At 40.7% G+C, this 25,956-nt stretch overlaps 1 protein-coding gene across 4 annotated transcripts in view; it reads left to right on the forward strand.

Annotated features, from left to right (window-relative positions):
- Positions 1-25,956, forward strand: part of ENTREP2 (endosomal transmembrane epsin interactor 2) — a 459,294-nt gene that overhangs the window by 400,514 nt on the left and 32,824 nt on the right. The gene's annotated exons all lie outside the window — the stretch shown is intronic.

Raw genomic sequence — 25,956 nt, forward strand, 5'->3', positions numbered from 1 at the left:
AGAAACTGAGGGAGCGAGAAGAGAGAACAAATATTTTGGATTCTTTTTTTTTTATTTTATTTTATTTTTTTTTAAAGATTTTATTTATTTGAGAGAGAGAGAATAAGAGATAGAGAGCACGAGAGGGAAGAGGGTCAGAGGGAGAAGCAGACTCCCTGCTGAGCAGGGAGCCCGATGCGGGACTCGATCCCGGGACTCCAGGATCGTGACCTGAGCCGAAGGCAGTCGCTTAACCAACTGAGCCACCCAGGCGCCCCAAATATTTCGGATTCTTTTGCTGAATAATTCCAAATACACACCGCTCTGGATGCGGTGATCATGTGAGCACAGCTGCTTGGCCACACACATATACCCCACCTAATCCTAACAGAAATGACTGAAGACCTATAATCATAGATTGTACTGGTTCTCCAGAGAGACGGAACCAGTAGCATATGGACATAAATGCAGAGATATGGAGATCTATTACCCCACCATCTGTCATCTGCAAGCCAGAGAGCCAGGAAAGCCCGTGGTACAATTCAGTCCAAGTCCAAAGGCCTGAAACTCGGTGGAAGGTGGGGGCTGGGGCGGCGATGGTGTGAGCTGTGGTCTGAGCTTGAAAGCTCAAGAGGCAGACAGGGGCAGGAGAAGCTGATGTCCTGGTTAAAGCAGAGAGAGCGAATTCCTCCTTCCTCCCCATTTGTGTTCTATTCAGGCTCTCAGTGACCTGCATGATGCCCACCCACACTGGTGAGGATGATCATCTTTACTCAGTCCACTGATTCAAATGCTAATCTCTTCTGGATAGGCTCTCCCAGACACACCTTGTTTTACCAGCCTTCAGGGCGTCCCTTAGCCCAGTCGAGTTGGCACATAAAATTAGCCATCACAGTAGGGAAAAGCCTCCATTACATTGGACGTCAAGGAAGAGTATCAACCCATCCTTTCTAGAAAGTTTCAGAATTGTTTGATGTAAGGCCCAAACAAAGACAGGTAGAGGGGCGAAGCTTACAACTGAGCTTACAACTCATCTCCCTGTGGTTTTCTGGGAAGTCACTGGAAGCCATCCTCCACCTTAGGAATGTGCCCTAATTTTGAAGAGCAAGGTGAAGTGGTTGGTGGGGCAGATGTGGCATCAGTTGTGGTGCCAAGGGGTATTTTTGACCCCCATCATCTCCATGGGCTGCACTTCCATCCTTTGAAATGGACAGCAGACATGTTTAAGGTCTGATGCAATGTGCTTTGTAAACACAGCGTCAGGATCCACTCCATGCCCCTGACTCCGGTTCCACCTAGCTTGCTGCCCTGGAGCCTCCTAGACATTCTAGAGCCATCACCAAGGGATATGGTGTCCTTTGGGGTCCTTTGGCAGCTGTGATGTAAGCAGGATTACAGGCAGCTTCTCAGGGAGACTCCAGGACTAGGGTCCTGTGCCACGCAGGTGGGATGCCTCTGCACCGCCCCCCCCCCCGGCTGCTGGGACCCACAGTCTTCAGCACATTCAGATAAGGCACCACAAAGAGATAGTGGCCCAATTCCTTCCTCCCTTAGGCTGCAGGATCTCTGCAAAGATCGCCCAGCCTGGATTTCAAGATCTGAGGGGAGCGTTCTGACTAGGGCTAGCAACACACTGGTTTGTCTGGGACGGTCGCAGAATAAGTAATAATAGACAACATTTTCACTCTTGAGAGTGTCCCACTGTGGTGTCAAACAAAATCAGGGACTCCAGGAGGAGCACTGTTGCCTTGTCTGGGGACAAACAGACTGGTGGAAATGCTCAGGATTTATATAAAAGAACTGGAAGAGACAGCATGAGGACCACCGCTGATGAGAGGTTTTTCTAAAGCCTTTAGTTATTTTCAGGGCTCTAAATTAATATAGGGATGCTGGGAGGAGGAGGGTTTGAAGAGGGAAATATGCAGTATGGGAAATTTTTCAATATAATTCAATGATGAGGCCATTTGAACGAACGCAAAGAAATGGCCGAAGGGAACATGAAAGCACAAAAGTACTTATAACGAAGGAGCCAGAGGCAGCCTTTGAGGTCAGGAGATAAATTCACTCTCTCGATTGTGGTTCTGGCTCCACGGGTGTGTACGTGTGTCAGAACTCATCAAACTGTATGTGTGCTTTGTCGTATGTCAGTTGCACCTCAATACATCTGTTAAACGTCTTTGTGACAGAAGAAAGGGATTAAAGCAAAGACAGGGAAGCTAGAGATGGGAGGATGCAGGAATTCAAAGACGAGTTTAGGGCATTTGATTTGATCCAGAAATTAATAGACAACTGGTTGCAGAAACTTGGAATAATGTGATCCTGGCAGGGCTGAGCAAAATCGTTTGGACCCGTAGTGGAGATGGGCAAGATGAGAAGGGGTCCCAGGACAGAGCGCCTTTGGCTCCAGACAGAACATATGGAGAGGATACCGTCCAGCAGAGGAATGACGCGTGATAGTGTTCCTTTACATCTGGCCCCGGTTGGGCTCTTCTGGGTAGCCCTCCTTTGTGAACTGCTTTGCCAGCCTGTTTAGGTACATCACCCTTCATCCAGCCCCAGTGAGGTCTGAGAGGCTGACTTTATCAGGTACATGTCAGAGACGAGAAAATGGCTCCAGAGCAGGCAGGGACTGAGCTGTGCTCTCCTACCCGGTGGTGGATCCAGATTTTGTCTTTAATGCCACATCTGGTCCTTCCTCCACCACCACCATTTTCTGCTTAGGAGGAGGCAGCGACATGCATGGGGTGATTTCTGTCCAGACAGTGATGTCCTAGGCAGGCCCTTGTCCTGTTCATCTGCTGGCTTATGTGGGAGTTGGCCCCTCCACCCTGCAGAAGTTAGTCTAGTTCAAGGTACCGAAATGTCTAAAAATAATGTAGTGAATGCCACCCAGATTAGCTCAATCTTACTAGATTTGTAATATATTATTATATTATTTGTATATTACTCTAATTATATATATTATTGTATGTAATTGTATACAATATAATATTGTATGTAAATATATATTGTATATATATATAAAATATATATTGTGTATACATAGTATATATAATATGTATATATATATATTGAAATATGTTATTGTATATTATTATAAACCCAGCTGAACTCCCAGCGTGGCTCCCCCTCTCTCTGTCTGAAATTAGAAGGTGCCCAGGGGCAGCCACTATCCCAAGATTAGTTTTGCCGTATATGTTCCCATACTTCACTAGAATTTTATTTCAATTTGACAAGCCGTCTTCTGTCTTCACCCACCATCATGTTTGTCCACGTGGATCGTGGATGTAGGTAGCTTTAATTCCGTCTTTTAATCTTCTGCATAGGTTTATAAAATCCGAACAATCTGCATCTCGTTTCTCTGTCTCATGTTCGTGGACATTAATGTGTTTTCAGTTTGGTGCTATCAGAACAGTGAGAGATAGTCATGTGCTCATCGATTGACGTGTGCGCGTGTGCTGGATTTTCGCTAGCATGCAGACTGTAAGGGTGGAAGGGGTGTGCACCTGCACTTTTATAGGACATTTCCTATTTCTCTACAAAGAAATTGCACCTGCCCGCTCTTACTGCCGATGGGAGGGGTGCCTTGCTCCATCCACTGGTTGCCAAGAATCCTTGATGTTCAGACTTTTCATATGATTATTGCCTTTTTGGTTTTCTCACCAGCGAACTTCCTGTTTTGTCTGTTTGCCTGTTGGGCAATTTATTCTTTGTTCTAAATGATACCCTTAGTCATAAACATCTTGCACGCAATCTGTGACTTGTCGTTTCGTTATGTTTTGGATGGCATTTGTCAGAGAGAAGTGTGCAGTTTTAATGCAGTCAAATCTTTTTCCAGAATGTTGTGTCCTTTTGGTGTTGCATTTAAGAACTATTTTCCTCTCTGGAGGTCATATAAATACCTGTATCTTTTTTCTGTAAGTTTGAAATCTTTGGCTTTTCACATTTAGTTCATGAATCCACCTGGGGTTTAATTATGCATTTGGTATGAGATATGGATCTAATTTTATTTTATTTTTTTACATATGATCATCAGTTATAACAGTACCAGTCTGTGGCCATTTGTTTGTATGGCCATATATCAAGTTTCTATATGTGAAGACATCTATTTCTGAGGTTACTTCTCTTTTTAATTGGTGTATGGCTTGATTCCTTGTCAATACCACATTGTATTAAATGCTCTTTCTTTATTAGTCTCGTATTTGGTAGGATAAGCCCCCCCCACTTTTTCTTTATAATTGTCTTGGCTCCTTTTGGTCCTTTGTCTGCCTCTCCTTGGCCCTCCCCCCCACTCACCACCTGCACAAAAACAAAAAACAAAAAACAAACAAAAAACATTGTTCATAACTACATTGCGTTTTTAGGTAAATTTGGTGAGAATGGTCATTTTATATGTATATCTCCATTTACTTATCCTTCTGCTGTGTATTTTGTCCTTTCTGATGGCTTCGCAATATTCCATTGTATATATACACCACATCTTCTGTATCCATTCACCAGCTGAGGGACACTTTATCTCGGCTGTTGTAAAAAATGCTGCTGTAAACGTAAGGGTGCATGTATCCCTTTGAATTAGTGTTTTTGTATTCTTTGGGTAAATACCCAATAGTGTGATTTTGATCATAGGGTAGTTCTATTTTTAACTTTAGGAGGAACCTCTGTGCCGTTCTCCAGAGTGGCTGCACCAGTTTGCGTTCCCAACAGCAGTGCGAGAGGGTTCCCCTTTCTCCCCATCCTCACCAACACCTGTTGTTTCTTGTGTTTTTGATTTTAGTCATTCTGACAGTCATTCTGTGAGGTGATAGCTCATTGTAGTTTTGATTTGCATTTCCCTGATGATGAGTGATGATGAGCATCTTTTCATATGTCTGTTGGCCATCTGGATGTCTTCCTTAGAAAAATGTCTATTCATGTCTTCCTTCCATTTTTTATTTGGATTATTTGTTTATTGGGTGTTGAGTTTTATAAGTTCTTTATGTATTTTGGATACTAACCCTTTATCAGATATGTCATTTGCAAATGTCTTCTCTCATTCAGTAGGTTTTATTTTAGTTTTGTTGATGGTTTCCTTCGCTGTGCAGAAGCTTTTTATTTTGATGTAGTCCCAATAGTTTATTTTTGCTTTTGTTTCCCTTGTCTCAGGAGACGTATCTAGAAAAATGTTGCTACGGCCGATGTCAGAGACATTACTGCCTCTGCTCTCTTCTAGGACGTTTTATGGTGTCAGGTCTCACATTTAGGTCTTGAATCCATTTTGAATTGATTTTTGTGTGTGGTGTAAGGAAGTGGTCCAGTTTCATTCTTCTGCATGTTGCTGTCCAGTTCTCCCAGCACCATTTGTTGAAGAGGCTTTTTCCCATTGGATATTCTTTCCTGCTTTGTTGAAGATTAATTGACCATATAATTGTGGGTTTATTTCTGCGTTTTCTATTCTGTTCTATTGGTCTATGTGTCTGTTTTTGTGCCAGTATCATACTGTTTTGATTCCTACAGCTTTGTAATATAACTTGAAGTCCGGAATTGTGATGCCTCCAGCTTTGCTTTTCTTTTTCAAGATTGCTTTGACTGTTTGGGGTCTTTTGTGCTTCCATTCAAATTTTGGTATTTTTTTCCTAGTTCTGTGAAAAATGCTGTTGGTATTTTGATAGGGATTGCATGAAATGTGTAGATTGCTTTGGGTAGTATAGACATGTTAACAATATTTGCTCTTCTAATCCATGAGCATGGAATGTCTTTCCATTTCTCGGTGTTGTCTTCAATTTCTTTCATCAGTGTTTTCATAGTTTTCAGAGTACTTATCTTTCACCTCTTTGGTTAGGTTTATTCCTAGGGATACTATTTTTAGTGCAATTGTAAATGGAATTGTTTTCCCAATTTCTCTTTCTGCTGCTTTATAATTGGTATATAGAAATGCAATGTACAGATTTCTGTACATTGATTTTGTATCCTGCAACTTGACTGAATTCTTTTATCAGTTATAGCAGTTTTTTGGTGGAGTCTTTTGGGTTTTGTTTTTTGTTTTTTCTTAAGATTTTATTATTTACTTGAGAGAGAGAGAGAGCGTGAACACACGAGGGGGGTGTGGGGGGGCAGAGAGAGGCAGACTCCCCACTGAGCAGGAAGCCCGAAGGGGTCCTGGGACTGAACCCAGGACCCTGAGATCATGACCTGAGCTGAAGGCAGACGCTTAACGCCTGAGCCACCCAGGCGCCCCTGGGTTTTCTATGTAGAGTATCATGTCATGTCCAAACAGTGAAAGTTTTACTTTCTTCCTTACTGACTTGGATGCTTTTTATTTCTTTTTCTTGTCTGATTACTACAGCTCGGACTTCCCATACTATGTTGAATAAAGGTGGTGACGGTGGACATGCTTGTCTTGTTCCTGACCTTAGGGGAAAAGCTCTCAGTTTTAACCCATTGAGGATGATATTAGCTGTGGGTTTTTCATAGATGGCCTGTGTTATGTTGAAGCATGTTCCCTCTATATCCACTTTGTTGAGGGCTTTTGTCATGAACGGATGTTGTACTTTGTCAAATGCTTTTTCTGCATCTATTGAAATTATCTTATGGTTCTCATCCTTTTTCTTACGGCTGTGATGTGTCCTAGTACATTGCTGAGGGGAGATTGAGGCAGGAGGCATCCTTTTCTTCTTCCTGATTTTAGGGGAAATATATTCAATAATTAAGAATAATATATTCAATAATGTTTGTTCAAAATGTCTGGTACTAAATAGTGTTTGCCAGGTTAAGGTTATTACCAGTTTGTGAAGAGTTTACCATTAAAGAGTTTTGAAATTTAGCAAGTGCTACATCTCTAGACATAGGTATGTATGTGCGTGTTTTTATATCCATACATACACATTTGAATATACAAACACATATATGCATATTTATCTCAATATGATAGAAAGCTCGGTGTTTGCTAAGACTTAAAACTCTTTAATATATTTAATGTATTTGATAAATATATATGTGAATGTATATGTAGTCACACATATAACTTTATTCTGTTGATATAGTGAATTACATTAATGAGTTCTTATATTTCTGGGATAAAACTCAGTCACAGTGTTTTCATGTGATTATGAGAACCCACTTTGCTTATATTTTATTAAGGATTTTTCATTATTATTCATATCATCTTCCTCCTTCTTCTTGGGATAGTCTTAGTATATTTTTCTGGAAGAATTGTCCATTTTGTTTAGGTTTTCAAGTCATAGACACATTTGTACTGTGCCTATAATTATGTCTCTTAATTTCTGGTGTTTGTAATTTGTTCCTTTTCTTCCTTTTGTTATTCAGCCTTCCCAGAGATTTGCCCATTTTATTAGTTTTTTTTTTCAAAGAACAAGCTTTAGTTTTATTGATCCTATTGTTGCTTTCTTCACATTTCCATCATTTCTGCTCTCATCTTCATTGATTCCTTCCTTCCAAATTCCTTTCCCTTTTGTTCCCTTCCCAGGTTGTGTGCTTTGTTAATCAATTTCAGTCTTCTCTTCTCCTATAAGGACGTAAGATTTTAATGTCTCTACCTGCACACTCCAAGTTTTGATGTCTTGGCCTTTTTTTTTTCAGTTCCCAGGATTCTCTGATTTTCATTATGATTTATTTTTCTTCTTTTAAGATTTTATTTATTTGAGAGAGAGAGAATGAGAACAAGGAGGGGGGAGGGGCAGAGGGAGAGGGAGAAGCAGGCTCCCCGCTGAGCAGGGAGCCCGATGTGGGACTCGATCCCAGGGCCCCGGGATCATGACCTGAGCCGAAGGCAAACGCTCAACCGACTGAGCCACCCAGGTGCCCCTTTGATTTATTTTTCAATCCCTGAGTGGCTTAGCAGTATATTTTGAATTGTGCAGACATAATGGAGGGTTTTCTTGCTTCTCTTCTGTAATCAATAGCAAATGTAACTGCACTGTAGTCAGGTAACCGATGAGCTTGTGTCTTTGGTGTTTGTTGGCTGAACTTCGCTTTGTGCCCAAGTTTGTGGTGAGTCTTTGTAAAAAGTCCCACCTATCATGTTGGGAACAGGGTTCTGGTAGGTGTATTAGATCTGGCATGTTTGGCTCTTCTCTGTCCTCACTAATTATCTGCTGGACATGTCAAGACAGGTGTGTTAAAACCTCCACAGCAACGGTGGATTTGTCCACTCATACTCCCGGCTACTCTTGGTCTTCCTGGTCATTCCCATCCTGATGGAGTCTTCTTCCTCCTCCAGAATTAGGATGTGATTCTCGGTTCTAATCCAAACATGCTTCTTGCACTTAAGGAAGAGTGTCTAGTCTGGCCAGGTAGGAAAAGAGGCATGCCTACACCTTTAAAGAAATGTCAGAATATCAGGTAAGTACAGATCAGAAATGTTACTTCTGGTTATAAATAGTTCCAAGTAGACAAGAGGCAAAGGCTAATGAGATCATTTAAATTACTTCTGCGTGTTATTCAGTATTTCCCACGAGTCTCTCCGTTCCTTTTAACTTCATCTTGATCTGCCTGGGCTCTAATCAAACTGCCTTCTCTCACACTTAACCTCAAGGCTGAGGGCTGGGGGAGGTGGCGCAGCAAAGAAGCAGCCATGGGACAGAATTTTCAGGACACAGAAAAATAGCAGAACAATGAAAAGTGGACAAACATCAGAATTCTTTCCCATCGATTGAGCAAAAAGAACAATGGTATAGGATAAGTTTAGAATGCAGAAGTGTCTTCTTGGGTGGCCATCTAATAATTCTTGGTGCTGTTTTTCTGAAGCTTTCATGGACAAGGCCTAGAAGTCCTCTGCTGAATTTATCCTCTGGTACCTGTGTTTTTAATCAGATGGAGGCACTCAGGTGACCAGCCATGTGTAAAAATCATAGCCAGTGTTGACTGAACCTTGCTGTGTGCCAGGCATTGCTCTCAGCACTTGGCATTTATGAACTCATTTAACCTTCACAATAGCCCTGTGAGGTGTGGGTATCATTATTCCCATTTTACAGATGAGGACACTGAGGCACAATGAAATGAAACAACTTCCCAAGGTCATGCAGATCGTAAAGGATTCCGGGCCAGGCAGTCAGCTCTGGACACTTGGCTCTCACCGCCACCTGCAGGGGACAAGTAGATCTGCTACCCAGGACCATGGCTTAGCCACGGGACAGTGAACACTCATGCTCAGAACAAGCTTCAGCAAGAAACCAATTTCTTTCTTTCTTTTTTTTTTTTAGATGCATTTATTTATTTGAGGGGGGAGGGGCAGAAGGAGGGGGAGAGAGAGAATCTCAAGCAACCTCCACACCTAGCATGAGGCCTGACGCAGGGCTCCATCTCACGACCCTGAGATCACAAGCTGAGCCAAAATCAAGAGTGGCACGCTTAACCGACTGAGCCACCCAGGCACCCCAGAAACCAATTGCTTTCTAAATTAACCAAAAACTAAACTATGCTCACTCTAATTTATGTTCAGTGCCTTCAAAAAAATTCTGTGAAAATCGATAAACCACAAATTCATGTTTTACATATGGGCTAATACTCTCTGAGCAGAATATTTTGTGTTGCCTAAGTTCCCTTTACCAAGCAGGCCAGGCGAAAAGGCCTTAGCGTGTTGTATATGCTGCCTCTGAACTACGCTGTGAAGAGAAGTTCTTGCTTTACAAAGCAAAGCTTTAGGGCTCCGGGTGTGAAGTGTTTCTAGTTTCCACAGACTCCTGGGGAAGGCAGTTTGTCCCTTCCTTACCAGCTGAATAAAAAAATGTCAGTGAATTTAGCTTGCAGTTCCATTCTCCTGTCATGCAAGGAATGAATTGTCCTTTTGATACATGGGGGAAAAATGATGTGTCATCCTCCACGAAATCAGCATTGACACACAAGTGATGAGTGACCTGTGGGATTCTCCTAGGGAATGAGGACACATCCCAGAACTCAGGGGCACTGCCCCATAACCACGTCATATCTGTAGATGTCTTTATTCAGGAAACTGCCATCTTAAAAAGCCCTCGTTTGCAAATTTTTCTTTGAGGGTTATGATTATCTTATTTTCCTTTTAAAATAATGCCCGAAATAAGGTCTGCTATATTTTCTGAATCCTAAATATGTCCCCATTCACCTAAATGAGTGGAACGAACTTTCTTTCTTTTCTTTCTTTCTTTCTTTCTTCCTCTCTCTCTTTCTTTCTTTCTTTTTTCTTTCTTTCGGCTATCAAGAGATTAATTGTAACTATAGAGTTTTCACTTATAAATAGTTAAAATCAATTGCTTCTGCACTTGCTAAAAAAGAGATTCTAGAACATTTTAAAGTAACTAAAAATTTAATTTACGTTAGAAAGTAACATAAATACAGGTAATTATTATAAGTGTTAACTACCTGGAAATGCTTCACAATGTTTACAGATGACTAACTTACTTATTCGGTCATGGCTACCTAGGAGCTGGCTGGTGGAGGGAGCGGGAAGATGCCCACCATGACGGTGAGGCAGAAAGGGGGATGGAGAGAGCGACAGGCCAGGGAAGAGCATAGATTTTGTCCAGCTGTGGCAGGCATCCTTCATGGACTTGAAGCTGGGAGGGACTGGAAGCAGGTTCCCTGGAGGCTCTTGGAGGGGGCACTGCATGTAGTAGGAACAGACCCTGGGGAATAGGGAGACCCCGCCGCCCCCTCCCACCAGTCTGAGGGGAGGACAAACGCTCTGCTGGGAGACAAGCAGAGAACAGATCTCTGGAGACCGTGTATTGACAGCTACCACGGAGGGTTTGGACATTGGGTGTGCAGGACAGGTGGAATCAAGGATGACGCTAGGATTTGGGCTCCACGAACTATGCATATGGCATTTTGGATAAGTAAGAATACAGGACGTTGCAGAAAGGCAAGAGGGCCTGTGTTCCTGGGATCCTCTCCACACTCCGTCTTCCTTCCCCCACAGACTCTGCTCCTACCTTGGTAACGGGGCACTCACTTGTTTTCGCTCTCCTTCCCCACCGGCCCGTACCAGGTGTGACCTCGTTGCCCTTCCTCAAAGGTGTGGACCTCTGAACAAGTACCATAGTCTGGGTCCTTATGTGTCCAAACCTCCCCAATTGCTGACCTCCCCCTCCAACTAGACCCCCTCCAGATGGCTGTGAAGCCACTCTCCTTGGACTTTAACAAGCGGGGTGCCAAGCAGATGCTGGATTAGTCTGGTGCTCACCCAGATAAATGGCTCAATCAGTTTCTGTCCTTCATAATCAAAACTAAATCAATAAATAACGATGGAGTAACAATTTGCTGTTTTGATCTAATTCCTAAAGTCCAGATTGGTCCCTGGCCTTGTGACTGTGCGGATTTATAGGGCCAACTAATTGATTCCTGAAAGATTCTCTTTTAAGCAGGCTCAGATTTAATTGGTCTTCAGTTCCGAAGCAAAAGAGGTGCATTAAGGGTACTTTTGTGAGCGAAAACCCTTCACTGCTCTTTTTCTCCTTGGAGAATTATCTTGCGGTAGGAGATGAGGCACAGCAGTGGAAGTCAATCAAGGTTAACCAAAATGTGCCCCGCAGCGCCGCACCAAGGGCCTTTCGTACACTTGGTCAGTACTGGCTTCCAGACCTTCACAGTCAGGGTTATAGGCCACAGGAGTGGTTTCACACAAAAGAAGATTCTAAATGGCTCTCTAACGAGCTTACCATGTAGCGTCTGAAGCCGCAGTGTTGTTGGTCTTTTTCTTTTCTAGGATTTCCCTTGCAAATCATTTTACGTGAAAACAGAGAAAACACCTCCTGGTGCATTGTCGTTTTACGTGAGACATTTTGTAAGTACCTAATCACCCTCTCCGAGCCGCCCCTTGCGCCGCCTTCGAGGGCATTGGGTCCCATGCCCTGCAGAGCTCCCTCACGTGACGGAGTGCTCGGGTGTGGGCACCCATCACTGCGTCCAGCCTCGTGGACTCTCCTTTCTGAAATGACGTGCTTGGGCAGCTTCTCTCACCTCTGGTCACCTTCAGCTCTTGACATTGAGTTTGGTCTCCTACAGAGCTTCACTCCACATGCAGGTCAGGTGCCCCCTTCTCTGGTTTCTCTCTCGACTCTCTCCACGCTCACAGCGGTAGGGTGAGGCCTGGGACACCTCCATCCCATCCTCCTGGGGTCCTACTCCGTCCAGGGCACTGGCAGGGGAAGGGGTGAAGCAAGCAGCCTTGCTCTTCTTCTTCTGTCAGAGGGGACCTGCCGTGCCTTCCCTTGATCAGGCTGATTCCTCGGCTCCTGTGGTGGCCTCTGTGTAGAAGATGTGTGTGGTTGGTTTCCTGTGGCATCCATTTTACCCCTTATTCAGACGGTCAGCCATGCTTTCTCTCATCCTGGCAGCAGTCCATGTCTCTGCCTGCACCCCCGTTGCTTTGTGGCTTACCAGGAGCCACGAGGGGACACTGGGTTCCACACGCAGGACGTGCCCCCAGAGTGGCTGCCTCCTTGCCCCGCGTGGAAGAATTGGCCTGCCCCTGGGCGCTGGCTTTGCACCTTCGTGTTGCCAGTGGCATCTCTTCAGAACTGGACATGATGTGAGGAATAAGCTAGGCTTCCGGCACCACCAAACAGATTTGACAGACACTCATTTTTTAAAGTTTGGCTCAGCCGGAGGCTCTGTGTCCGAGGAAGGCAGCGACAAGCCATCCGGCTACCAGTGCTTCTGCTTTTCTTCTCAAAGCGTTTGTTCTGAAGTTGTTATATTGGCGGATGAAATATCTAGAACTGATCATTGCCACTAAAACTTCTCTTGCCTGGAAGATTGGTTTAAAACATTTGTCATCTGTTGGTTTTTCTTTTCCCTGTCAACTATTTTGCTGTTACTTTGGCATTTCTTCGAGAAAACTTAGAGCATTTGGACTGACTGGGTGCAGTCTCCTGAATGTGGAGAGTTAAGACAGACCCCCAAAATTATTCTGAGAGGAATTTTATATGGTAAATTTTAGGGCTTTTCCTCAATTCTCTATTGATTTAAAAAAAGAACCTCACTGAATATTTCTCTTTTTTTTAAAGATTTTATTTATTTATTTGAGAAAGAAAGAGTAAGTGAGAGAGAGCACAAGCTGGGGGTGGGAGGGGCAGAGAGAGAGAAGCAGACTCCCCCCACCCCCCAACCCCCCGCCGAGCAGGGAGCCTGATGTGGGGCTTGATCCCAGGACCCTGGGATCATGACCTGAACCGAAGGCAGACGCTTAATGACTGAGCCACCCAGGCGCCTCTGAATATTTCTTATTATAAAAGCAATATTTGGCCATTGTGAAAGTTTTTAAAAATTAGACAGATAATTGATAGATGGTAGATAGATAGATAGATAGGGAATCTTAAAATGGATATGTTCTTTTTTTTATTAACATATAATGTATTTGTTTCAGAGGTACAGGTCTGTGATTCATCAGTCTTACACAATTCACAGCGCTCACCATAGCCCATACCCTCCCCAATGTCCATCACCCAGCCACCCCATCCCTCCCACCCCGCTCCACTCCAGCAACCCTCAGTTTGTTTCCTGAGATTAAGAGTCTCTTATGGTTTGTCTCCCTCTCTGGTTTCATCTTGTTTCATTTTTCCCTCCCTTCTCCTATGATCCTCTGTCTTGTTTCTCAAATTCCTCCTGTCAGTGAGATCATATGGTAATGGTCTTTCTCTGATTGACTTATTTCGCTTAGCATAATACCCTCTAGTTCCATCCACGTCATTGCAAATGGCAAGATTTCATTTTTGATGGCTGCATAATATTCTGTCATATATATATATATATATATATATATATATATATATATATATATATACATACACATACACCTTATCTTCTTTATCCATTCATCTGTTGATGGACATCCAGGCTCTTTCCATAATTTGGCTATTGTGGACATTGCTGCTACAAACATTGGGGTGCAGATGCCCCTTTAGATCACTACATTTGTATCTTTGGGGTAAATACTTAGTAGTGCAATTGCTGGGTCGTAGGGTAGCTCTATTTTCAACTTTTTGAGAAACAAAGTGCTCAACGTCATTCGGCATCAGGGAAATACAAATCAAAATGGATATCTTCTATTCTACACTTTTTTCTGCACAACACTCATTTATAAATATATAATATATATTTATTTTAACATAGAGCAGGAGCTGTCTTAATAGTATTAGCCACTTTGCTTTTTTCAATTAATAGATCACATAAATAGATAATAGATATGCTAGTTATTGATTATTGGTCTCTTTACCCCAGCCACCCCCCCGTTATCAGCTCAAGGCTGATCTCTATATACCGAATCACTCAGACTCCATCCCTCCGGCATCTAGTTGGGTTTTCCTAGTGAGAGGCACCAGCAGGAGATTGGGAGGTAGGAAGATAAATCAGGACATCTGTTTCCAGCGTCCCCTTCTCACAGACTGTGGGTTTTTACCTGTAGTCCCAGCTCATGTGGAGGGGCCCCCTCTCTTTTTTTCTTCTTTAAAATTTTTTATTGTTATGTTAATCACCATACATCACATCAAGGGGCCCCCTCTCTTGACTCTACTTTTGCTGGGTCCTGCTGACATGGCTCCCTTCCTTTGTATCCTCAGCCTGGGTTGCTAAGAGCTCCCTGTTGTTGCTTGTTGCTGGATGGTTTGCCATTCATTGGTTTGCTCAACCCTGTTTGCAGAGATTATTCATGAAATGTTCTTCAGTTAGTCTCAATACTCAGTACTCAATTCTACCAGCTGTGTACCGCCGGGAGCCTGATTGACAGAGACAGATGGATGCCAGTGCAGATATGTGTGCAGGTGGACCCCATTCTTTGTAGTCCTACAGTGTATGGGCTTCTTATTGACATTTTTATTTACTGGGCAAGAGTTAAGATACACACAGTGGTCTAGAAAATGTTGCAGTTCATTCCCTTATGCCAGTCCTGTGTGTTAGAAAAGAAAGGGTTACCAGCTCAATAAAAGCACTTCTCCATAATTGCATCTCATTTCCCCCATCCCTCTGTTCAAGTTCATCATAGTTCTGCATGTATTTGTGTCCCTAAACAGTGCTGTTAGTTCTCCCATGTTTTTAGAGTCACGTAAGTGGTGTTTATTCTCTTTGTAGTCACCTTTAGCTTATGTGGAATATTGTTTGTGAAAGGCATCCATGTTGGTGTGTAGGACTCTATTTTTGCTGCTCTACTGTCTTCTTTTATGTGGATCTACCAACATTTATTTACCTTTTCTCTTGTTGATGGAAATTTGGCCTCTTTCAAAGATACTTTCATTAAAAAAGCATTGCTCTACACACCCTCAAGCATATGCCTCTGTGAGCATCTGTTAATGAGATACTGGGTTCCTCGGGGTGGCATTGCTGGGTCCTGGACGTGCTAATGTGCACTCCCACCAGTGCTCTATCAGGATCCCCATTTCTCTATGTCCTCGCCAAGCCTTCTACTTTGGTCATCACGAAGAGGAACCCAGTATCTCATTAACTGTGTCATGTGCATTTTTCTGACCGCAGGGAGGTGAAACATTCACATGCTAACGGCCCTCCTGTTGCCTCATGCATATTTGTTCATATCTTTTGTTGCTTTTATATTGTCTTTCATTTTAGAAGTTTCTTACATATTCCAAATACTGATCCTTTCTTGTATATGTTGTAAGTATATCCTCCCATTCTGTGTGTGTATTTTCTTTAAATCTTTTTATGGTATCATTGTCATATAGCCCTAAAATTTACCGTATAAAATTTGTCATATAGAAGTTTTACCGTTTCAGTATAGTTGATTGTATCAATCTTTTCCTTCTGGATTGTGCCTTTTATATCTTGTTTAGCAAATACAGTTGATTCTCATTATTCACAGTACTGATATTCTATAAAGTAATTTTGACACTGAATGAGTGAATACTGAACCATCACTCCTAGAGGAAATACAGGTTTAGGTTCCCGTGAGTCTCTGGTCACATTTTCATCAACCTATCAACACAGAACCTTGCTATATGTGTCTTCCTGTTTAAAGACACCCTAATTAATATATATTATGGATTCATTGACCTTGAACTCAAGGCCAACAGCTCTAGAAGTCATGCCTGATTGAAACTCATCCAGCGTATCCACTCGTATCTTCTCCATAAGGCACATCACAGCCTTGCTGCACTTTAGAAACACCAGACAGCACTCTAGCACCAGGCTTGGGGCCATTTTAAATAGCAAAAGTGCCCACAAAAAGCATGAACAAAAAATGTGGCACTAAGTAGGTCATGAAAAGGATACTTGTTTATGGTGTTGAGAGCTGAAACAGGAAGGCAAAACATGTCCTTGGTCAACTTCAGCTGGGAAAACATGCTCATCAGGCAACTTGAATTTTTTTGCCACTATGTGCATGTCCTCAGATGACCAGGAAAGCACTGCAGGTGATTTGGAGGGGGTACAAATAAATTTTAGCAAGTACATGAATTTGCAGATGTAGAATTTATAAATAATGAGGATTGACTATACTTTCCTTCCCCAAAGTTAGAAAGATAGTCTCTTCCATTTTCTTCTAATTGTTGTAGAGTTCTGTTTTTTAGATTTTTTAAATTCCCATTGGGGAATGGTTGTGTAAATAATGATGATTCTGTATGGATAAACAATTATCCTAGTACCATTTATCACGCTTTCCTTTTCCTACTGATTTGTTGTATGTCAATTTTCCATATACATGTGGTTCTTTTTGTGAACTCCTCTGCAGCCTTAGTCTATTTTTCTGCTTTTTATCACCCTGCTTTTATGATAGATCTTAATATCTTGTGGGGCAGATTCTTTCACCTTGTTTTCTTTAATTTCCATTTAGTATCTTTTAATGCAATAATAAGAATCTACCTTTGGCTCAGGTCATGATCTCAGGGTCCTGGGATTGAGCCCCCTTTCGGGTTCCCTGCTCAGTGGGGAGTCTGCTTCTCCCTCTGCCCCTCCCCCCCACTCATGTGCTCTTGCTCACACTCTCTCTCAAATAAATAAATAAATAAATAAATAAATAAATAAATAAAATATTGTAAAAAATAATGGATACAACAATAGAGTAAGTATTCTTTAGATTATAATGCATAATAATAAAATGAACACCTGGGACTCTAGAATATCACCAGTTCTTGGCATCTACCCGTGAGCTTCTCCAGGAAAGGGAACTACCATCTTGAATTTTATACTTTTTGTTTCCTTGTTGTTTTTCTATAGTTTAATCACATAGGCACATATGCCTATATACAATATTGTTTAGTTTTGTGCTTTTTCTTTAGCTTTATAAGTGATATATTGTATAAGCATTTACTACTTTTTTTCCTAAAATTAATCCATGTTGTTGTGTGTAGTTGTAATTTATTCATTCTCATGGCTGTGGAACATTCTATCTGTGAACATAACACAATGTATTCATCACTGCCCCTGTGGAAGGACACTGAGTGGGTCCCAGTTGTTTGCTGTCAGTAACACTAGTGCATATATCCCATGGTACACGTGATAAGAGCTTCTTACAATAGTCTCAGGAATAGGATTGTTGCAAATATTCAACTTTAGGAGATGATGCCAAATTATCTGCCAAAGTGATTGTATCAGTTTTTACTCCCATCAGAAATTTGTTAGAGTCCTCATTGATCCACATCACCAGCATTTGGCAATTTTAAATATATTTTGCCAATCTAGCAGGCATACAAAAGGTATTTTATGCTCTCAATTTGGATTTCTCAGCTATTACTGAAATAGATCATGTTTTTAGATAGTTATCATTTATGTTTCCTTTTTTTAGAATTATCTCTCATATCTGTTGCCTATTTCTCTAATAGTTATTTGTCTCTTTAATTGATTTGTATGAGGTTTGTTTTTTGTCTTGTTTTAGAAACCCATCCCTATTTGAAGACATAAAACTATTCTCATATATTTATTTTACTTAGTTTTTCCTTTCATATTTGTGTCCTTCATTCATATGGAATTGATTTTTGAGTATGATGTATGAATAGCCAATTATTTTAACATTGGTTATTGAATAGTTCATTCTTTTCACAGAAATCTTCTTTGCTCCATCTGTCATGCATCAAGTTCTAATATTTATTTTCATCTTTTTCCAGGCTCACTATTTTGTTTATATGAATGAATCTTTGTTTTTCCTCTGTTGGTACCACACTATCTTAATGACTATAGTTTCATAATAAGTCTTGATAGCTGGTAGGAATTTAAGCTTATAAATGTACCCCAAAGTAAAACTGTTGTTCCCTCCCATGAGTGCTAATATGTAGTCCTTACATTTGATATCCACCTCCCTCTGCCTTAACCTATCAAAACTAAGGAAATTTGTTGAACCTTTTAAATAATTTTTAGATCTACCTATTCATTTTTTTTCTTTGCATAATTATTTAGTGCGGGTCTTTGCATAATTATTTAATGCAGGTTTAATAATATGAATTTCACAAGCCAATGGCATACTGGATAATGACTCTTAATAAATGAATAAAGAATCAGCATACTCCAAGTCAATGATAGATTAATTATGCTATTTTTGCATACAAGGGGAGATAAAAGAAATAAAGTCCAAATTCGTTTCAGGTGTACCTTTATAAGAATTGGTACTCAGGATAGATGGCTTAGGCAACCAAGAGCTGACCTCCAGCTGCAAAACAAACAAACAAACAAACGAAGATCTACTGTTCATTCTGGTCATCTTTATTCATTATTCATTATTGTGCTTCCATCTCTTAATATTTCCTTAAACATATACATAGCTGTTCTGTACTCCATGTCTCTAACAATTCTGGGTATTTGAAGTCCTTTAGAATCTAAATCTTGTAGTTTATTCTTTCTGATGCCTCCCACTGGTGGGTGGCTCATGTCCTCATACATAGGATGATTTCTGACTGAGAACTCCTATCTGCTTGATCTTAATGCATAGGAATCCTGTGGACCTAAATTGAGGACTGTTTCCTCCAAAAACAATTCATCTTTGCCTCTCCTAGAAGCCAAGAACTGCTGCACACATTAGTATCTTTCAAGTGTCTGAGCTTAATTCTGGAGTTTCTATTCAATTGACCCTTTTTACTGCTAGCCCAAAGAACCAAATCCCAGTGCTGGTGTCAGCAATTACCTTCAGGACAATCCTGTTCCTATACTTGCTCTCTGCTCACATTTTCCAGCTCCAGTTTTGGTTCATAAGTTGGTCCTTATATTTGGAAGGAGGAGTGGAGATGAGGTCTTTGGAGATTGCCTCTGTTTTCTTCAAGGTCATCAGTGCATCAAGAACCATACATTATTTGGAATCTGTTCTGCAGCAGGAGGGGCCCATCTCAGGAAATCTGCTAACCACACTACCTGAAGTGGAAGTCTGCCATGGCGATTCTTGGCCTTATGTTCTGCTATCTGGATTTTAAGTATTTTTGTTGTTGTTGTTGCTATTATAAAATCATACTTTTTTTTAAAAGATTTAATTGGTATTTTAGAGAGCAAGAGAGAGAGTGCACGAGCAGGGGGTGGGGCAGAGGGAGAGGGAGAGAGAGAATCTCAAGCAGGCTCCCCACTGAGCACGGAGCTGGACACAGGGCTCAATCTCAGGACCCTGAGACCACGACCTGAGCTAAAATCAGAGTCAGATGCTCAACTGACTGAGCCACCCAGGTGCCCCTAAAATCATATCTTTTAAAAAATTATTCTTCCTTTTTGTTGCTGGTGTATGAGAATGCAATTAATTGTGCATATTGATCTTATATCCAGCAACATTGCTCAACGATCTTACTTAATTTAAATATTTGAAAATGTTGTTGGGTTTTATATGTAAATAATCATATCATATGGAAATAGTAGCAGTTCTTCTTTTCTAATTGTATACAATTTACTTCTTTTTAGTGTCTTATTCTAATAGTTGAGGTCTGCTATATGGTGTTGAATAGAAGTGATAATGGTAGCCTTCCCCATCTCCTTCCTGATATTTGTTGTAGGGCTTCTTAACTTAAGGGAGCATTCATCTATTTGTAGTTTATTAGGAGTTTTTAAAGTAGTGTTGAAATAGCAACTGCTGTTTTGCATCTGTTGAGATTAAATATGGTTTTTCTCATTTAATGTGGTGAATTCCATTAATAGATCATCTTATGTTAAAACATCCTTATAATAGAGGAATAAAACAAACTTGGTCATAATGCTTTTTTTTTTTTTTTTAAAGTAGGCTTCATGCCCAGTGTGGAGCCCAATGCAGAGCTTGATCTCATGACTCTGAGATCAAGACCTGCTCTGAGATCAGGAGTTAAGACACTCACCTCACTGAGCCACCCAGGTGCCCCTCATAATGCATTTTCAATATGCTATTGGATTTAGTTTTTCAGTAATTTGCTTAGCATTTTTGTCTTTAGGTTCACAAGGAAGAATTTTCCTCTCTGGTTCTTTTCATATCCAGATTTGTCTTGTTTTTTCTTTTTTTTTAGCCAATTATCCCAACACAAGTTATATAATGTGCCATCATTATGATAAGGATCTGTATCTGGGCTCTCCTGTTCCCTTATCAGTACCACACCATTCTGTGATTGTAGATGTATGGTACGTTTTTGAGGTGTACAAAGCCCTTCTTCTTTTCCAAAGACTTCTTGACAACACTTGTTTATTTTTTCTTTCATATAAATATAAGGTAATGTTTTGTTTGACATTGTTTTAAAGCTAGAGGCTAATTAGAATCACAGTGAGTTTTTAAATATTCAAAATTTATAGGAAAAATATATGTTATAAAGGAATATATAGGAAAGATACATTTTATAAAATATATACATACTGTTAGCACCATATTTTATGTAAGCCTCTTAGTAACCACAAAGAAAATACCTATAAAAGTTAAACAAAAGAAAAAGAGAAAGGAATCAAGACCTATCACTACAAAAAACAGAAGACTGGAACACAAAAGAAGATGGCCTGAGAGGGAGAAAAGAACAAAGGCCTACAAGACAAACAGAACACAGATAACAAAATGGCGTTAGTAAATCTTTTCCTGTCAATAATTACTTGAAATCTAAATGGACTAAATCCCCAATGAAAAGATACAGAGTGGCTGAATGGATAAAAAAACAATATCCATCTCTGTGCTGCCTATGAGAAACTCACTTTAGATTCAAGGACACACATAGACTCAAAGTGAAGGGATGGAAAAGGATATTCCACGCAAATGGTAACCAAAGAAAACAGGGGTGGCTATACTTACATGAGACAAGGTAGACTTTAAGTCAGGAACTGTTTATAGACAAAGATCATTGATAAAGTTCAATTCAACAGGAAGATATAGCAATTGTAAATATATATGCACTCAGCATCACAGCACCTATGTATATAAACTAATATTGACATATCTGAAAGGAGAAATCAGCAAAACAATAATAGCAGACTTCAGTATGCCACTTTCAAGAATGAATAGAACATCCAGACAGAAAATCAATAAAGAAGCTGTGGACTTGAACAAAATAGACCTAACAGACACATACAGAGCTTTTCATTCATCAGCTCAAGAATACACGGAACATTCTCTAGGATAGATTACATATTAGGGCACAAAACAAGTCTTAACAAACTTAAGAAGGTTGAAATCCTACCAAGTATCTTTTCTGACCATGGTAAAATGAAATTAGAAATCAGTAAGAGCAGGAAAACAGGAAAATTCACAAATATGTGGAAACTAACATGCTCTTAACCACTGGGTCAAGGAGAAAATCAGAAGGAAATTTTGGAAAAAATTAATATACATATACAAAGATACATATATGTGATATGCACACACACACACACACACACAACACACACATGCACACACAGATAGAGAAATTTATTTTTTACCTGATTACCCTTTCTTGAATTTCAGGAACATGGCAAATTGTTTTCTTGATCTTAAAATTTGATAGAATTGTAAGAAAATAATTAGTCTGTGAATTACATTTATTTATATAGTTATCTAAGCAATTTATATCCACCAACTAGAAACTAAAAACAACTGCTTCAGAGGGCAGAGGACAGGTTTTGAATTACCAAATAAGGTGCAGTTCTGTACCATCGTGGAGAGTGTAAATCTCCTCATGAGTCCTTGCTCAAAGTTAAAAGTGCCATTGAACAAACAGCACATATTGTATGAGAAGCAAACCTGTCCTTTTCTAGTAGCCTTTGTGTTATTGATGGTGCCTGAGAGACCAAAGCAAGGCCAAAAGTCACTTAAATTTGTAGGCATCCCAAATAGAATGTTTGCATCTTGAAATAATAACTTTCACAGATTCCTCCATGAATCACTTACCTTCTCCATATGACAGCCTAATTTTAGCTCCTTTTGTAAGATCAGTATTCAGGTGAGCCACGAAGGCCTCTGTCTGTAAGAATTACTTTCTACAGAGACAAATTAAATGGCCTGAGATCTGTTCTAGGATGTGCTCGTCACTTGAGAAATTTTATAGAAAATAGAAGTCACACATTTTACACACACACACACACACAGATCATACTACCATCAAGAGTTCTTTTTTTTTTTTTAAGATTTTATTTATTTATTTGCCAGAGAGAGTGCACAAGCAGGGGGAGCCAGAGAGGGAGAAGCAGACTCCCCACTGAACAGGGAGCCCGACATGGGGCTTGATCCCAGGACCCTGGGATCATGACCTGAGCTGAAGGCAGACGTTCAACCAACTGAGCCACCCAGGTGCCCCCCATCAAGAGTTCTTGTACAGAGTCTTGCTTATCCATTAATTTATTTGGGCGATGGTGAATTTTTCTCTGTGTGTGGTTGGAAATTTGGAAAGTCAGCATATCAATTCCTTCCATCTGAACCCTAAAATTCAGAAGAGAACAATGAAGTATCCCCTACATTTTCAGACAAATGCTTACCAGTCGCTTATTTTGTTTTCTTTTTCTTTTTTTTATTTTATTATGTTATGTTAGTCACCATATAATACATCATTAGTTTTTGATGTAGTGATCCACGATCCATTGTTTTCATATAACACCCAGTGCTCCATGCAGTACGTGCCCTCCTTAATACCCATCACTGGGCTAACCCATCCCCATACCCCCCTCCCCTCTAAAACCCTGTTTGTTTCTCAGAGCCCATAGTCTCTCCCTCCGACTTCCCCCCCTTCATTTTTCCCTTCCTTCTCCTAATGTCCTCCCTGCTATTCCTTATGTTCCACAAATAAGTGAAACCATATGATAATTGACTTTCTCTGCTTGACTTATTTCACTTAGCATAATCTCCTCCAGTCCCATCCATGTTGATGTAAAAGTTGGGTATTCATCCTTTCTGATGGCTGAGTAACATTCCATTGTATATATGGACCACATCTTCTTTATCCATTCATCTGTTGAAGGGCATCTCGGCTCTTGCCACAGTTTGGCTATTGCGGACATTGCCGCTATGAACATTGGGGTGCATATGGCCCTTCTTTTCACTACGTCTGTGCCTTTGGGGTAAATACCCAGGAGTGCAATTGCTGGGTCATAGGGTAGCTCTATTTTTAATTTTTTGAGGCACCTCCACACTGTTTTCCAAAGTGGCTGTACCAACTTGCATTCCCACCAACAGTGTAAGACATAGACGACATGACACTTTATGTGGAAAACCCAAAGACTCCACCCCCAAATTACTAGAACTCATACAGCAATTCAGTAATGTGGCAGGATACAAAATCAATGCACAGCAATCTGTGGCTTTCTTGTACACTAACAACGCAACTATAGAAAGAGAAATTAGAGAAACAATTCCATTTACAATAGCACCAGTCACTTATTTTGAACAAGGTGTTGTATTATAGACAATAACAGAAGACTGGTTCTCTGTTCTTGCCGCCCTCTCAAAATGAAGGTGGAAATATATTGTCAGGAACTGTGCAGGGTCTAAGGTTTTTACCTGCCTTCAAGCTAACAAAGTGGCCTGTTAAGAGTTTACTGTTACTTCTCTGGCAGAAGACATGAGACCCCTGGTTCAGAGAGAAAGGACATTATTACTCATGGCAAAAGCGATTGCCAGAGCTTCATGTTGGTTTGTGTCAGTTCCTTGTGCCCCTCAGGTCTCTTGGGACCATGCCAAAGGCCCATCATGGATGCCTGCACATGCAGTGGGCCACATTATGGGAGAGAAGTGCTGAGCCTGGGGAATGTGCTGCATTTGTAATAAGCCTATGCTTTGTCTAGGGGCAATGCTACCTCCTTCCTCAAGTTGGTTGTTGCAAACAAAACACTGGGAAATGGGTGGAGTAAAGAGCAGTCAAGGCTTATCTTCTTGGCATGCCCAGCAGGAACTTGCAGGCCTGCTCAGGGCCTATGGCAGATTGCCTCTCCCAACATAGATCTGCATTAAATATCAGGTAACAGTCCATGACCAGGGTCTAACATCACAGTGCAATAAAGAATATATGGTGCAGGTCACCCTGTGGGTTCAAAGGAGGAAAAATTCCTTGGGGTATCAGCTATTGGAGAAGTCAGCCAAGGAAATGAGATTCAACCTGGACCTTGAAAGTGGAGTCACATTTGGATCCAAGAGGCAAAGAAGCATAAGAAAGAATTGTAATTAGAGAAGCCTTTTGAATACGCCACCTAGATAGGGTGGATCAGAGAGCCAGCAGTTGGGAAGCTGGGGTAAGTTGTCCAGGAACATATGTGTTAATGAAGGCCTGAATTGGACACGCACTGGATTTAGGAGAGGAGGGACAGATGGAAAAGACCTACAGAGGATGCTTCAGTTCAAGCTGGTGACATGAGAACTACCTGTCCAGAATTTTGAAATCTTCATATAGTTGCTTCATGCTCAGAGTAGAACAATCCAATTGTGAGTGTACCTTGTTTTTAATGCAGGAGGTTCTAAGCTCCAGAAGTCACCGAGCTTGGCCCTACCCACCTGGAACACAGAGCTGGATGGCCACAAGCATAGTTTCTGTTGTCATACTCCCCACCACTTTCACCCACGTTTTCTAACATCCTGTTTTTCCACATTTGAGTCCCATTCCTGCCATGAAAGACCCACTAAGACAGACATCCCTGCATTGAGTAATTAATAAGTTTCAATAGGATAATTCTGATAAAGCCTAACTCCTGTCCTTTAATTACAACACACAGAATTACTGTTGGCTATGGTCTTATCACTTGGTTTTTGTGCTATGAGACTTCCCTCACCTTCCATCATTACACTTTGACTGATAATGGTCTCCTATGGGATCTCTTTCTTTATTCAAGGAAAGAAAAAAAACATGTAGAAAAAAAAAACTGGTCAATGAACTAATAGAATGTCCTGTGGACAATGGTAAATTTTATTAGAGTAACTATCCCCGAAGGCTGGCAGCAAAACTTAGCATCCACAGTGAAGACCTGCCTTGTTTTCACACTTTTGCCATTTTGAATGACCTTATAAAAATATTTTATAGAACATGGATTTCAGTGCTTGTGGAGGATTCTCTGATAAAGCTGTCAAAGGGCAGATGTAAAGGCATTATTTAAGCCAGAAAGAGAATTCCAAAGAAACACATAAGCATAATTTCAGGTGGTGTGCCATTTCTAGAAAGAAAAAAAAAAAAAGCCAAGCGTTTTAACAGCTGGAAGAAGAGGGAAAAAAAGTATTTTTGGTGTGTGTTTCAAATGAATACACTCCATGAGACATAAAGCAGTATTTGCCTCATGATACATAGTCAGAAAAAGGTTGTGATTTGTGTTTGTTTTTTTGTGAGTAGTTTTATTAGCTTGCAAATGAGAGTATGTACAAAATTAATGTACTTTTCGGAAGGGCATTCATTTTAATGACAGTGGAATATGTGGTCAATAGAAATTTTTAGATTGAGGACAAAATTAAGGTATCGATTATATTTTTGGTTATGGTACATTAAGAGATGTCACTATATCATTTCTAGTTTTGATTTACCCCCTGAGAGATTATATATATATATTTCTACGTACTATCTTATGTTATTCTCTGATGTATCTTAAAGGTGGGAATGGTAATTTCATCCAAGAAGGTCCTCTTTAGGGAGTCTGAAGCACCCTAATCCCCTGCAGCCTGGGGGTCTGGAGAAGGAAATGAGCGAACCCCAGGCCATCAGATTT

This window comes from Callorhinus ursinus, unplaced genomic scaffold (genome assembly GCF_003265705.2).
Source record: "Callorhinus ursinus isolate GAN/ISIS: 27379988/994484 unplaced genomic scaffold, GSC_fseal_2.0 scaffold47, whole genome shotgun sequence".
NCBI lineage: Eukaryota > Metazoa > Chordata > Mammalia > Carnivora > Otariidae > Callorhinus > Callorhinus ursinus.